General features: G+C 36.7%; 1 protein-coding gene across 6 annotated transcripts in view; it reads right to left on the reverse strand.

Moving 5' to 3' along the window:
* LOC118528227 (uncharacterized) overlaps positions 1-16629 on the reverse strand; it is a 938723-nt gene that overhangs the window by 109158 nt on the left and 812936 nt on the right. For all 6 annotated transcript variants that reach the window (XM_078054967.1, XM_078054970.1, XM_078054965.1 and 3 more), the window contains one exon: positions 5033-5059. The gene's annotated coding sequence lies outside the window, so the exon portion shown is untranslated. The remainder of the gene's footprint in view (positions 1-5032; positions 5060-16629) is intronic.

Consider the following 16629-nt stretch of genomic DNA (forward strand, 5'->3'; position numbering starts at 1 on the left):
TAAATTATGCTAATATGCAGTTCTGTTGTTGTTTCATTAGTCTGTGTATGTAGCAAATCATCCCCAGTCTTAGTGGCTTAAAGAAACATTTAGTATCATCTCTCACATGTCTGTGAATTAAATGAACACAGCAAAATCTGGGTGATTTTTCAGTTGGGCTTTCTCATGAGGTTGTAAACAAGTGGTGACTGGTGTTGGTGTAACCTGAAGGTTTGATTGGGCTAAACATCCAAGATGGTGGTCAGTTCCTGCTGGATGTCACACGGGAGCTCAGCTAGAGCTACTGACCAGAGCATTGACATGTGTCTTCTCCATGTAGCTTCTTACAGGTTCGTGGAGGAAGCATCATAAGTGCAAGCATACCAAGCAATCCAGGGGAAACTGCAAAGCTTCTTAAGACCTAGTTTGAAAATCCCAGGACCTCACTTTGTAGCATTCTATAGGAAAAGGCACGTCACTAAATCCAGGCAAGATTCAAGAGAGGAACTAGATTCCATCTTTTGATGTGGGAAGCAGAAATTGATGGTATTTAGCTTTGACTATCACAGCTTTTTAGTGGTTCTTCTCTCTTCAAAGATACAAACATGTCTCAAAGTTAAAGTGAGAAATTTCAGTGAAAGCACGTTTCCCTTTTGATATAAAGAGGCCCAACACCATTCCAACTGTTCCCAGGTTTATCTGCTCTTGAGGCAGTGGAAAAGTAGCAAAACCCATGAATGGCACTTACATCATTTCAGTTGAGTATAAATACAGCCAATAATTTTATGCCCTGCCATAGATGTGGCAAGTATGGCAAATATTTAATAAACCATGAAACACCAAGAAAATAGTTACCTTTGCTTTACCTAGAGTAACAGACTGCTAAACAAGTGGATGAGGAATCAGATTTCTTATTTCAATTACATCTCCACGGAGCAAATATTAATAATCCTATTTTGTAAATGAGCCTCAAAAGGTTAAGTGATTTTTTTTTTTTTTTGCTCTAAATTGCACAATTAATGAGTAGTAAAACTGAGATTCCAGCCCAGAGACCATGCTTTTTTCATGATGCACGCTGCTTCAATGAAAAGCGTATAAACACCGTGAAAACTTGTGGAGAAATTGGAGGTGAGAGAAGAGAGGGAAGGCGAGAATAAGTGCAGTAGGAGCCCGAGATCGCTGCGCTGAGAAACTTTTGCGCTTAGTTGTTCCAACAAATATTTTCTACAACCCTATACAGCCAGAGTGATGGTCTTAGAGTAACCACAGTCTGGGAAAGAGTAAAAAAGAAAACAAAAGTGTAGATGTGGGGAGTGGAGGAAGAGAGAATAATGTCGTGGAGGTCATAGAACCAGCCGCCGGGATGAGGCGCAGAGTGGCTGGAGATGGTGTGTGGGAAATCCATTGACAAGTGCAGAACAATGAGATACATGGAGAGATGGGAGAGGTGACCCTTTCCCTCCCTCGGTGCTCCCACCCCTGCTGCTGAATAGCCTTTTGGGCCTGTATAGAGCTTGAGGAGGACTGAGAAAGAAAAGATGAGAACATCCATGCTTGCATGGCACTCTGATTTTTTTTTTCTCTTTCCACTGTTTGAAAACAAAACAAAACAAAACAGCATGCCCATAGCAAAATGAATTAATTGAAATTTCAGTAACAGCAAGGAAATATAATGCAACAGATGAAACACACTACTTCCCAATTATATAGTATTCTGTTTCTATTCCAGAATTATGTTTGTAGTTTGATCTTAAAAAGAGAGAGAATAGTAAAAGGAGCAGCTACTTTATTTGATTCATTTTATTTTTCTAAACAGTATATAATTGTTTTAGAATGGAGTTAATTTTTTTCTTAAGAAAGCACTCTGACAAACAAAATTACAAAAAAGAAGAGAATATAATGAAAGTGTTAAACATCACTTGTTAGACTGTTTTTCTTTACAACTGATTTATATATGTTGCTAGTCGGAAGACTAATCAAGGCAAAATATCATTCAGAAAGCTTAAAATCTCAGCAAAACCTGCCTCCCCCCAAATCAGGCCAAATAAACTTTCCTGTTACTTATTTTTGAATAAATTGATTCGTATCTTCCAGGGGTTAAGTGGTCTCAAATTATTTTTGATAGCATTGATGTACATTTCAATTCACAAGAGAAAATCGCATAGTTAAAAGGATACCAAATTTAATGCCGTTCTTTGTTTCTAATTCTTATCTATACATTCATCTATAGCCATCCCAGACTTTTATGAATAATAATTTCTTACTATTTTATGATCCATGTTTTTTTGCTGCAAAATGCACAAAAGTAATTAAGCCAAATTGAAACAATTATAGAAATACACTATTCAATAACCGAGTTGCCAAAAAAGTTTTACTGTACCCTATGGAGGCAAAAAAAAAAAAAAAAAAAAATGCCTATACAGCAGTAATATCATTCCACATGTTACATTTATTCCTGCAAGCCAGCCAAGCTCAAATTAATTGTACTGACTAAACTTTTCTTCTTGGAGAAAATTAAAGATATGCTGTTGTCAACACTTGAGCACAACCTTGCAGACACTTAAATGCAGAGAAGGGTGTGACATCCTGCCCCGGCTGCCTCGCGCTAATTAATCACTCTGGTATTTAGGACCATTCAAGCAGACAAATTAATGGGGAATAATTAGTGTATCTTTGTTCCAGCTCAGCTTTGCACACCAGACACTCTCGGGGAGAGAGGGGAGTTTGCAGAGCATGAGCCATTAGCACGTGCATAGTTTCACTTCTGTTCAGCAAGTTCTTCTGAGATTAAGAGAAAGGCCAAATTAGCAGACGTGTGACTGGGGTTAGGACACCCTTCTGGAAAGAAAGCCCTCTGTTTGGGTATCAGCTTTCAGAAGCAAGTTGTTAATCCAGATCCTGAATTTCATGAAATACAATTAAACCTCAGGGAAAAATAATTTCAGAAACCAAAAAACAAGTCCTTTCAAAAGTATAGTGAACACACTTATTTTTCTTCATATTATTTATATGTATTTATGTATCACAGAGGTAAATTCAACCCTCAGAAATTTCCCATTTTTCCTTATTATTGTTGGCTTTTGTGCACTTTTATTTAAAATGGATTTTTATCAACAAAGAGTATTTATAAATTTGTAATTAAATAGTGTAGACCATTTAACCTCTCTGCAGTCAGTGAAAACTCTCTTCAGATACTCCCTATGGCCTAAAACTTAGCTTGCTTCTTCTGATGGGAATCAGAGTAGAAAATTCAGACAAAGTCTCCATATACAGTCAGTATGACCAACACAGCGCTGATTACATTTTGTCCCACTTTATGCTGCTGACGGGCTTCAATGTGCACGCTGACTGAGTGAAGGCACCACTTCTTACCAAAATATACTTAAAACTAAAAATTAGATGTTGACATTTACTAGATTGAGAAACTTTCATGATTTTGTCTCACTACAAATATAACAGAGAAAACCAACTGATTCATCAGAGTTCAGATTCTCCTGGATTAAACTCACCAGCTTTACTTTAATACATAGCTTCCTTCCCTCGCCAGACAAAAACATCCGATTCTTCCACAAATAATACTTCGAATACCAGATTTTATTCTGGTGCTACACTATTTCTGAGCTTTTTACGAGTAACAGTTTGCTATATAAAGAACTTATCTAAACACACTGCAAATAATTGTGTGAAAATATGTATATACATTCACATAATCACGCTTATTTTAATACCACATGTGAGTGATCTTTAATTACTTTTTTCATTTTTCTGCGATTTTTGTAAGGGAGGACTTTGATGACCTAAAGTATGTTTGCTATGTTTGAGGACTATTTTCTACATTTCATCCCCTAACTCCGCAGCTTTGTCCCCAAACAGTCAAGGCAGGAGTGACTGTGGTAGCAGCACAGAGAACATTCCTGCAAATTCCACACCCACTGTGGGAAGGTTTAGAATCCCTGATCCCCTCATTCTCAGAGAGCAAGGGAACCACATGGAAGGGCAGGCCCGAGAGGGTCAGGAGCTGTGGCAAAGGGAGACCACACAATGAGAAGACAGACTACATTCCGGATCAGGTTATCAATCCTTTTGTAAGGAAATTCCACCACCCGGAAATCCAAAGCTGAAACGACTGTGGGGCATCCGTGAGTGGGTGGAGTCCCATCACTAGCACATCACTTAATGTAGCATAAAAGAGGAATTTCCTCAGCTGGCATATGCCATCATTTGGGATATTGTTTTACCACATCTACCTTCTAGGTTTTACAAAAACACGATATTGTTAAGCATAATGCTCTTGAATTTGTACTGGTGGAGCGGGGGTGGGGGGTGGGGGAGGGGGAGCCAATCACAAAACCACACATTCTTGCAATTTCTTAGAGGCGAGAAATGAATCTCTCTTCAGTCTCCTCCGAGAGACTAAATTACTGCCTACGATAAGCCCAGATGCCATTAGAAAGGCTTCCATCCTGGGAGTGGGTCCTCCTAGATCTTTGAAGGTGCCTAATCCTCATTAAAGGCAAACCCTGGGCGTGGGAGGGGCTGCGCGGGCATCAAGGCACCTGAGGATGACTAAAAGCGCCGGCCCCATGTGCGGCTGCCGCTGAGCAGCAGAATGTAATTTAGTCGCACCAGCGGGAGCAGGGGTCAATGATTTTATATTAATGGGGATCACGACAGTTCTAAGCTGTGGCGTGCTTTGAAATAAGTGTTGTACAAGGCGGCAAAGAGAGCTGGGCTGAGGAAATGAGCTGTGTCACGGTCTCCTCATGCCTTGCAGCAAACACGGCAGTGTTTTTAGTTGTTACAGACTCTGTCCCATCACAATATTTTATAAACAACAATTACCTATTTCGCTTTGGAAAACTCAAACTCTTAAAGTGGTGCTGCTAAAGATGAGAAAATGCCTTTCTAATCCAAACAGGCGCCACGTGTGTGGCCAGGGAATACACTACGGACCGGATGCTCAGAGATGAGAACTAACTTATGTTAATAAGTCTACGTGTGTTATGGGTAGTTGTTGTGCTGTTATTGAAAAGACGATGTTTCATTACCATACCTTGACATGTTATCAGAGTGTCCACACCTAAAAACAAAAGAAATGGAGAGGCAGTTAGAGGTGAGGATTTTAAATTGTGGTTAGTATTGGATCTTTGCCTGCAGTTGAGAGTACTATTATCAGAATTTATCCAAAATTTCTCTAAAATATAAAATTAGTCTCAAACACATTTTCAAGAATACCAGGTTTAGACTGCATATTAAATTTTCAGCAGATCACTATTAACTTTTTTTCCAATTAATAATTGGCTCTGGGGGCAAGGTATTCTTTTTGTCAGCGTCTCTGAGAGTATGGAAAAGCAGCAAAATAAGAGGTCTTCCAGACCTCAGGCATGGCCAGATCAGAAAGGGTGCATTGTATGTGGAAAACAACAGAGGTGTAACAAGGAAGGAGGTTTAGATTTTCCAATTTTTCCAAGTTTCTTTTGAAGCAAACAGGTCAGAGTTACCTGAGCCGATAGGGAGAAACAGATCAGCTGTCCCAAATATGACTGATTAGGGGAACTCTTTCATTAGGTGGATACCAGCTACCCAAGAGTTAGAAAAAAACATTCGCCTGTGAAAATGTGGATGTGCTGATCAGAAAAATAAAGTCTATTCTCATAAATTGCCACTTGGTAAAACAATTAATTTTCAGTATTTCTCTCATGTGCAAGAAGAGTCTTGGCTGGTCTTTGGGATAAGTGAACCGCTAGTGGAGAACAAAAGGGAACCACTGAATATTAATGACACATCATCTGAAAAATACTTTCTAGAAAACAAAATCTAAGCTTGACTAGCCTCTTTGAGATGTGCTTTCCAAACATGATGTGGAACAATAGTGCCATGACAGATGTTCTATGCAAAAGCTGACATATATAAAGATTCTACAGTCAGATATGTTTAGGAAACACTGCATTCTGTAAGGTGTTGTTGTTGTTGTTGTTGTTGTTGTTTTTCCATATTCCTGAAGAACATTAACATATTAAAGGCTCTGAGAAGTCCTGAAATAAAGACTCTCTTTAGTTTCCTTTAGATCTTTATCTATCCAACTAATTTTATTATTACATCCCTCCTCCACCCCAAAACCTATTAACATCCCCTTCTCTGAAACACACTTTGGGGCATGCTGTATTAGAGTTCACTGAGCTGGTGAATATGAATTTTTATTAAGTGGAACTAGTAGATGTAATCTCAGCTCCAAGTTTATTCCCTAGCACGTAGGAACTTGTTAATGTAAGAACCGGGTGGTTAATTATCTCAGACTTTCAGAAAGTGTGCAATAAACTACATGGTATTTATAAATTAATAAGCAAAAAACTGGAGGGATACTCTCATTTCCAAGAACAAAAGGGCAGAAAATAGTAGGTATGTTTCTATCTACAAATGTGAGGAATGAGAGTAACCAAAGATTGGATTTTGATGTGGGGACCTGACTAATTTTTTAATTTTTAAAAATTTTTAAGTAGGCTCTGTGCCCAGTATGGAGCCCAATGTGGGGCTCAAACCCACGACCCTGAGAGCAAGACCTGAGCTGATACCAAGAGTTGGATGCCTAACTGACTGAGCCACCCAGGCACCCCGTCATACTTTTAAATAATTTGGAATATGGAATGGTTTGGATGTTGCCAGACTGGAGATACATACAGTTTTGTTGGGATAATCCAACCCAGAACTAGGCTAGGTGAATGGGGCACTCAGGCACAAAATATAAGGGACAACAAAAAACTCAGTAATCAAGATACATAAATTTTAATCAATATTTTTAAAATTATGCAAATAAATAAAAACCCAAAATATCAGCATTTTAAATAAGAACAGGATTAGTGTTACAGATTTTTCCTTTTGCCTCAATGTGGCTCAGTATAGTACTGGGGATAAGAAAGTACCAGGAGACAAATGGCAGGAAGAAAGAAGCACTTAATTGGGAGTCCAAATTAGTCCTTTCTGCTAATAAATAGTCATATAACTTCAGAAAAACCTATCAATACACCATGTCTCTGCTTATTCATCTATAGAGAGAACAGCAGATCTTAAACCGTTCTGAGAAGAATTTGTTCAGTGGGATGTCAATAGGTGTTCAGCAAAAAACAAAGGTAGTAATTTTGGTATCAACTATGTTGAGAAAAGCTGTATTGAATTTGGTCAGATTTCTTTGCTACAGGACTTCCCAGAATTTTTAACATGCTAATATATTTCATGGCTGTCTTGTAAGAAAATAGAGTACACAACAAATAGAACATTTATTATTTCGCAGAGATTATGCAATATGCTAAACCAAATGATCTGAGTTCCCTCCTCCCTGCAAAACTTTAAAATTCTAAAGAGATTTTTTAGAGGTTATGTGCATAGAGGAAATAGGAATTTAATTCAAATTAAAACTTTATAGAAAAAATGATTTTAACTATGCTTACAAAAATCTATATTTCTGCAAACATTTATAGCATAACAAGGTGACTTCATATTCAAGTTCCCTAAAACAGAGGACCTACATGCTGTCTTCAACAGCCAAAAATACGTGTTAGATTAGGGCTGAAGTCCTGGTATTGAAACCTTACCATGTGAGGAATGGAAAGTGAACATTGCAGAAAAATGGTAAGTAGATGAGAGTAGATGGGAGAGGTTAATTTATGGGATTTTTAAATTTTTTAAATATTTTTAAAGTATATGAATATGAAGTTTGTGAATCAGTGTTAAAAAGGGATTATCAATCATAAAGACACACATATATAACACATAGACATAGACACAAATATATAGATTATATGTATATAAACAAATGGGTATTGAAGCTTGAAAGGGGTATTTTTAAAACATATAAAATAACCTTATACTCAGAGGTGATAAAATGATATCATTCTCAAGAAATAATATCAATGGCTTCCAAAATGCTTTAGAAAAAAATGATGAAAAACAGAGCTATGGAAGATTAATAATACATTTAGCAGGGTTTTTTTGAGGAGCTTGCTATCAAATAGTACAACTTAATATTGTACAAAGTGTCTCTTCAAACCTGTGCCTAAAACAAATGACTGAATTGGAACTTCCATGAATCTCAAATAGATATTATTTTTTATCTTTAAACTTTGTGAGAAATGCAGTTGTTTTCTTCTATAACCCCACGCCAGTTGTGTCAATCTATAATGACCACACCTAACGTTTTCAACTCACTCTCTTATAAACCCCATTTTCAACAACCCTTGACCCCAGAGGACCTATAAATTATTGAGCCTACCAGATATTTATGGTCCTCATCACCCGTATGTCCCCACTTTCCCGTTTACACAGCTAACTTCCTCACTTAGTTATATTTACTCCCTCACATACACTCCCAACTCCCCCATTCCTTTTCAATTCATTGTACCAAATCCCAATGGAAAACAACTAACCTGGTTAAATCCAACCCTGTCTCTTCTGGCACATAATTTGTACTGAGTGTGGCTGGAGACACACACACACACACACACACACACACACACACACACAATGCTTTCTGAACTCATTTCTTTTTTTTTTTAATTATGTTATGTTAATCACCATACATTTCATCATTAGTTTTTGATGTGGTGTTCCATGATTCACTGTTTGCATATAACACCCAGTGCTCCATGCAGAACGTGCCCTCCTTAATACCTATCACCAGGCTAAACCATCCCCCCACCCCCCTCCCCTCTAGAACCCTCAGTTTGTTTTTCAGAGTCCATAGTCTCTCATGGTTCCTCTCCCCCTCCGATCCCCCTTCATTCTTCCCCTCCTGCTATCTTCCTCTTTTTTTTTTTTTTTAACATATAATGTATTATTTGTTTCAGAAGTACAGGTCTGTGATTCAACAGTCTTACACAATTCACAGCGCTCACCATAACACATACCCTCCCCAATGTCTATCACCCAGCCACCTCATCCCTCCCACCCTCCCACCACTCCAGCAATGCTCAGTTTGTTTCCTGAGATTAAAAATTCCTCATATCAGTGAGGTCATATGATACATGTCTTTCTTCGATTGACTTATTTCACTCAGCATAATACCCTCCAGTTCCATCCATGTCATTGCAAATGGCAAGATTTCATTCCTTTTGATGGCTGCATAATATTCCTTGGTATATATATACCACATCTTCTTTATCCATTCATCTGTCAATGGACATCTTGGCTCTTTCCACAGTTTGGCTATTGTGGACATTGCTGCTATAAACATCGGGGAACACATACCCCTTTGGATCCCTACATTTGTATCTTTGGAGTAAATACCCAGTAGTGCAATTGCTGGATCATATGGTAGCTCTATTTTCAACTTTTTGAGGAACCTCCATACTGTTTTCCAGAGTGGCATGCTCATGCATTGGAAGAACAAATATTGTGAAGATGTCAATGCTACCTAGAGCAATCTACACATACAAGGCAATCCCTATCAAAATACCATCAACTTTTTTCAAAGAAATGGAACAAATTATCCTAAAATTTGTATGGAACCAGAAAAGACTCTGAATGTTGAAAAAGAAAAGCAGAGCTGGCGGCATCATAATTCTGGACTTCAAGCTCTATTACAAAGCTGTCATCATCAAGACAGTATGGTACTGGCACAAAAACAGACACACAGATCAATGGAACAGAATAGAGAGCCCAGAAATGGATCCTCAACTCTATGGTCAACTAATCTTTAACAAAGCAGGAAAGAATGTCCAATGGAAAAAAGACAGTCTCTTCAACAATGGTGTTGGGAAAACTGGACAGCCACATGCAGAAGAATGAAACTGGACCATTTCCTTACACCATACACAAAAATAGACTCAAAATGGTTGAAAGACCTCAGTGTGAGACAGGAGTCCATCAAAATCCTAAAGGAGAACACAGGCAGCAACCTCTTTGACCTCAGCTGCAGCAACTTCTTCCTAGAAACATCGCCAAAGGCAAGGGAAGCAAGGGCAAAAATGAACTATTGGGACTTCATCAAGATAAAAAGCTTTTGCACAGCAAAAGAAACAGTCAACAAAACCAAAAGACAACTGACAGAATGGGAGAAGATATTTGCAAATGACATATCAGATCAAGGGCTAGTATCCAAAATTTATAAAGAACTTATCAAACTCAACACCCAAAGAACAAATGATCCAATCAAGAAATGGGCAGAAGACATGAACAGACATTTTTCCAAAGAAGACCTCCAAATGGCCAACAGACACATGAAAAAGTGCTCAACATCGCTCGGCATCAGGGAAATCCAAATCAAAACCTCAATGAGATATCGCCTCACACCAGTCAGAATGGCTAAAATTAACAAGTCAGGAAATGACAGATGTTGGCGGGGATGCAGAGAAAGGGGAACCCTCCTACACTGTTGGTGGGAATGCAAGCTGAGCTCATTTCTAATCACAAACCTCAATTGTGTTCTGAGTGCTCAATGGTACTATAGTTCCATTCACTCTCTCCATCACCTACAATGATGACTTACTGATACCGTCTCCTCCTACAAATCTCCAGTATTTCCTCCCTCATGTTCAATCTCAGCAACCAATCTGCTTTCTATTTCACTGAGAAAACAAACCCATGCAAGAGAATTTCCACAAGCTTATTGAGATTTCTTCTTAATTCAGGCAATCTGCTTTTATGACTATATATTCTGCCTTTTCTTCTATTACCCTGGATAGTTTTGATCTGGTTCCCAGTTACCTCTTTGTCTTTAACACTTATCCCTTCTTTTCTACTGCCCCCAACCTAGCTCATTACGTTATAACTACTTTGGCCTCTCTGTGGCTCCTGCAACAAACATAGCATGTTCCCTACTCACTGCCTTTGAACTTGTTCTTTCCTCTGTCTCTAATAGTCTCAACTTGAATATTCACATGACTTGTTTTCTTCCTCCCTTCAGGTCTTAATTCACTTGTCACCTTCAGTGAACAATTCCTTGCACACCCTGTCTAGAATTTTGCATACACACACACACAGACAGACACACAGACACACACACACAACATACACCCTACACTGCTTTTATCATTATCTAACATACTACATATTTACATATTATTTTCTTTTTTTTAAAGATTTTATGTATTTGTTTGACAGAGAGAGTGAGAGAGAGCACAAGCAGGGAGGAGAGGGAGAAGCAGGCTCCCCACTGAGCAGGGAGCCCAATGTGGGACTCGATCTCAGGACCCTAGGATTATGACCTGAGACAAAGGCAGACACTTAACCAACTGAGCCACCCAGGCGTCCCTACATATTATTTTCTTTAACATACAATTAACTTATTATTTTGTTCATTATATATTTTACTTATTCAGAATGTGAGCTCCATGTGGGCAGGTTTTTCTTCTTTGGTTCTAGTCACTGCTGTTTCCCCAGCACCAATAAAACAGGGCTGGAACATAAAAAGTACCCCAAACATATTTGTTGAGTAAATTAAATGAATGATGATTTCATTTGAGTTTAAAGCATTCATCTAATTATAGTAATTAAATAATTCACTCAGTATATAATATACTAGAGAGCAGGGTTAGAAACAATATAAGTGATCCTCAATTCTCTTATTCTACCTTTGTATTGCCTCTCAGGTTTTGGGAAAATGTGATCTTTTGCTATACAAAGTTTTCCATTTTTACATTATCAAACATGCCTATTTATTCTTTTCTGGCAACTAGATTTCCATTCTTGTTTAAGAAGGCTTCTCACAGAAACCCAGGTTGAATATGTAATCTCTAAAATATTTGTGCAGAATCTTTTTAAAACCATTTGGAATTTATTTTGTATAAGTTGTATTATAGTGGTCCAATTTATTGATTACATCTCCTATTTTGACTCCTATTTATTTAATCATTCATATAGAGTTTAAATCATTTTATCTAATTCCCATAACAGTTCTGTTTGGATTCTAACTGAAATTTCATTAAATTTAATAATCAATATTTGAAGAATTAACATTTTTTCCATATTAACTCAAGACTAATAAATGAGACGGTTCATAGTTTTCTAATTCATGCTTCTCTTATCAGGTTTTGGGTAGATTTCTATTGCTGTTTATATTTTGTAACAATTTTAATCACAATGGAATTGCATTCCTTGAATTTGAATAACATTCAGACTTAAAACAATCTTTTCTGGTGACTCTTCACCCCAATTTATAAATCATTAAATATTTCACACATATAAAGGAATATAAATAGCTATGGACCCATTGCCAAGCTAAAAAAAAAAACATTTCCAAAACATTTGAAAATCCCTGTGTTCCTTACATGCATAACCTTTTTCTTCCAACTCAGCAGTACCCGCCTTTCCAAATTTTGGATTTATTACTTTATGGCTCTTCTTCATCGCTTTACGATGTTTGTATTTATGTTTAAGATATATGGCTTAATTTGGCATGGATTCGATTATTACTTAACAGGAATAGTGCCACATGTATTTTTCTGCAGCATAGTTTTTTCTGTCATTTGTTTCTGAAAGACATTCATATTGTTGTGCATATCTGTAATTCTTCATTTTTTTACTGAGTTATAGTATTGCACTATAGTATTATATTATAATTTCTTTAGGCATTATTTAATCATTCTCTACTGATGGATATTTAGCATATTTCTAAATTGTTGTCATGAATGATAATTATGATTTTGCTTTTACAAATAATTATTTGATGAATACTATTTTACATGTGTCCTGGTTGACAAATGTATATATCCATGTAACCACAACCTCAATCAACTTATAGAACATTACATTTCCTCAGAAAGTTCTCTCATTATTCTTTCCAGTGATAGTCATTGTTCTGATTTTTATCACCATAAACTAATCTTGTATGTTCCTGATCTTCATATAAATGAAATTAAACAAAAAGTACTCTCTCTTTTCTCTGGCATTTGTATGTAGCTTCTTCTTAGCAAATAATAATAAAAATTTAAAAAGTTGAGATTCATCTATATTTTTGGAAGTTTCAGTAATTTGTTGCTTTTATACTGCTGAGTAGTAATCCACTCTGATTATATCAGAGTTTATTTACAAATTCACATATTATGAGCCATTTTGTTGATTTCAGGTTTTAGATATCATGAATAAAGCTGTTATGTATATCCTTGTAAAATTATTTTATGAATACACGTTTTTAATTCACTTAGGTAAATACATAGAATTGGATTTGTCAAATAGCTTTCCTAGGTAGTTCTACCATTTTACATCGCCACAAGCAATTTCGGAAAGTACCTATTGCTCTGAAACTTTGCTAACTATTGGCATTATTAGTCTTAAGTTTTAGCTGTTCTAATGAGTGTGAAGGAATGTCCCATTGAGCTTTAATTTGCATTTCCTTCATGGGAAAAAAACTGTTGATCAAATTTCCATATTCTTAGTAGTTTATATATCCTACTTTGTGAATGGTTTGCTCAATTTTCTAAAACTCATCCGAAAGGGTAAAATCCTTTCTTTTTAAAATACTATCTTTTTATTATTGATTTTAAGTGTATTTTACATATTCGGGATTCATATCTTCAACAGATATATGTATTACATATATTTATCCCAAGTCTATGCATTGGCTTCTATTTTATTTAAAGTATCTTTTAAAGAACAGATTTTTTTGTTTGTTTTGAAGAGCAAATATTTTGCACAGTATGTAGTCCATGATGTTATCAGAAATGAGAGTACTTGTTATAATTTCCAAAGGTAAATCTTTCATTACTTTTCTAAACTCTTTAGTAGTGTGAGTACTTTTTTGGAAATTTTCTATTTTTAGGGACATTAATCATCCTTTCTGTCATGTATTTTCATGTAGCTATACCTGGTATTATCTCATAATTTTATATCTGTGTGATGTATGTAGTTATTTCTTCTTTTACATTTTTTTTTTCTTTTTTCCTTTTACTCACTTTTATTCTTAATAAATCTCATGAGGTATCTCCCATTACAGGTCTTCCTCGACTTACAGTGGGGTTACATCTTGATAAACCCATCATAATTTGAAAATGCATTTAATTCACCTAATGCACAGACCATCATAGCTTAGCCTAGTCTACCTTAAATATGCTCAGAACGCTTATATTAGCCTACAGTTGGGCAAAATTCCCTAACACAAAGCCTATTTTATAATAAAGTGTTGAATATCTCATGTAATATGTTGAATACTATACTCAAAGTGAAAAACAGAATGACTGTATGGGCACAGAATTATTTTAAGTATATCATTTGTTTGCCCTCATGATCATGTGGCTGACTGGGAGCTGTGGCTCACTGTTGCTGCCCAGCTGCATGTATCACTAGCCCTGGAGATGATCCAAATTCAAATTTTGAAGTACGGTTTCTACCGAGTGCCTATTACCTTTCTCACCATGGTAAAGTTGAAAAATCGTAAGTCAAACCATCCTAAATCAGGAACCATCTGTATATTATAGATGTTAAACAGTCTTGATTTTAAATTTTACTGTTTTCTATATTCTACTTTATTAATTTCAACTTTGATTATTTTTTATTTATTTTTATTTTTTATTTTTTTGTAGTTTTTAATTTTATTATGTTGTGTTAGTCACCATACAATACATCATTAGTTCTTTTTTTTAATTTTTTATTGTTATGTTAATCCCCATACATTACATCATTAGTTTTAGATATAGTGTTCCATGATTCATTGTTTGTGCATAACTCCCAGTGCTCCATGCAGTACGTGCCCTCCTTAATACCCATCACCGGGCTAACCAATCCCCCCTCCCCCTCCCCTCTAAAACCCTGTTTGTCTCTCAGAGTCCATAGTCTCTCATGGTTCATCTCTCCCTCCAATTCCCCCCGCCCATTTTTCCCTTCATTCTCCTAATGTCCTCCATGTTATTCCTTATGTTCCACAAATAAGTGAAACCATATGATAATTGACTTTCTCTGCTTGACTTATTTCACTGAGCATAATCTCGTCCAGTCCCATCCATGTTGATGTAAAAGTTGGGTATTCATCCTTTCTGATGGCTGAGTAATATTCCATTGTATATATGGACCACATCTTCTTTATCCATTCATCTGTTGAAGGGCATCTCGGCTCTTTCCACAGTTTGGCTATTGTGGACATTGCTGCTATGAACATTGGGGTGCATATGGCCCTTCTTTTCACTACATCTGTGTCTTTGGGGTAAAGCCCCAGTAGTGCAATTGCTGGGTCATAGGGTAGCTCTATTTTTAAATTTTTGAGGAACCTCCACACTGTTTTCCAAAGTGGCTGTACCAACTTGCATTCCCACCAACAGTGTAAGAGGTTTCCCCTTTCTCCACAACCTCTCCAACATTTGTGGTTTCTTTCCCTGTCCATTTTGGCCATTCTAACTGGTGTAAGGTGGTATCTTAGTGTGGTTTTGATTTGGATTTCCCTGATGGCTAATGATGATGAACATTTTTTCATGTGTCTGTTAGCTATTTGTATGTCTTCTTCAGAGAAGTGTCTGTTCATCTCTTCTGCCCACTTTTTGACTTGATTATTTGTTTTTTGGGTGTTGAGTTTGAGAAGTTCTTTATAGATCTTGGATACCAGCCCTTTATCTGTAGTGTCATTTGCAAATATCTTCTCCCATTCTGTGGGTTGCCTCTTTGTTTTGTTGACTGTTTCCTTTGCTGTGCAGAAGCTTTTTATCTTGATGAAGTCCCAAAAGTTCATTTTTGCTTTTGTTTCACTAGCCTTTGGAGATGTATCTTGAAAGAAGTTGCTGTGGCCGATGTCAAAGAGGTTACTGCCTATGTTCTCCTCTAGGATTTTGATGGATTCCTGTCTCACATTGAGGTCTTTCATCCACTTTGAGTTTATCTTTGTGAATGGGGTTAGAGAATGGTCGAGTTTCATTCTTCTGCATGTGGCTGTCCAATTTTCCCAGCACCATTTATTGAAGAGACTGTCTTTTTTCCATTGCATGTTTTTTCCTGCTTTGTCAAAGATTATTTGACCATAGAGTTGAGGGTCCATATCTGGGTTCTCTATTCTGTTCCATTGGTCTGTATGTCTGTTTTTGTGCCAGTACCATGCTGTCTTGGTGATCACTGCTTTGTAATATAGCTTGAAATCGGACAACGTGATGCCCCCAGCTTTGTTTTTCTTTTTCAACATCTCCTTGGCGATTCGGGGTCTTTTCTGATTCCATACAAATTTTAGGATTGTTTGTTCCAGCACTTTGAAAAATGTCATTGGAATTTTGATCGGGATGGCATTGAAGGTACAGATTGCTCTGGGTAGCATAGATATTTTAACAATGTTTATTCTTCCGATCCATGAGCATGGAATATTTTTCCATCTTTTTGTGTCTTCTTCAATTTCTTTCATGAGTGTTTTGTAGTTCCTAGAGTATAGATCCTTTACCTCTTTGGTTAGGTTTATTCCGAGGTATCTTATGGTTTTTGGTGCTATTGTAAATGGAATCGTTTCTTTAATTTCTCTTTCTACAGTTGCATTGTTAGTGTATAAGAAAGCAACTGATTTCTGTGCATTGATTTTGTATCCTGCCACATTACTGAATTGCTGGATGAGTTCTAGTAATTTGGGGGTGGAGTCTTTTGGGTTTTCCACATAAAGTATCATGTCGTCTGTGAAAAGAGAGAGTTTGACTTCTTCTTTGCCAATTTGAATACCTTTTATTTCTTTTTGTTATCTGATTGCTGTTGCTAGGACTT

This window comes from Halichoerus grypus, chromosome 9, assembly GCF_964656455.1.
Source record: "Halichoerus grypus chromosome 9, mHalGry1.hap1.1, whole genome shotgun sequence".
Lineage (NCBI taxonomy): Eukaryota > Metazoa > Chordata > Mammalia > Carnivora > Phocidae > Halichoerus > Halichoerus grypus.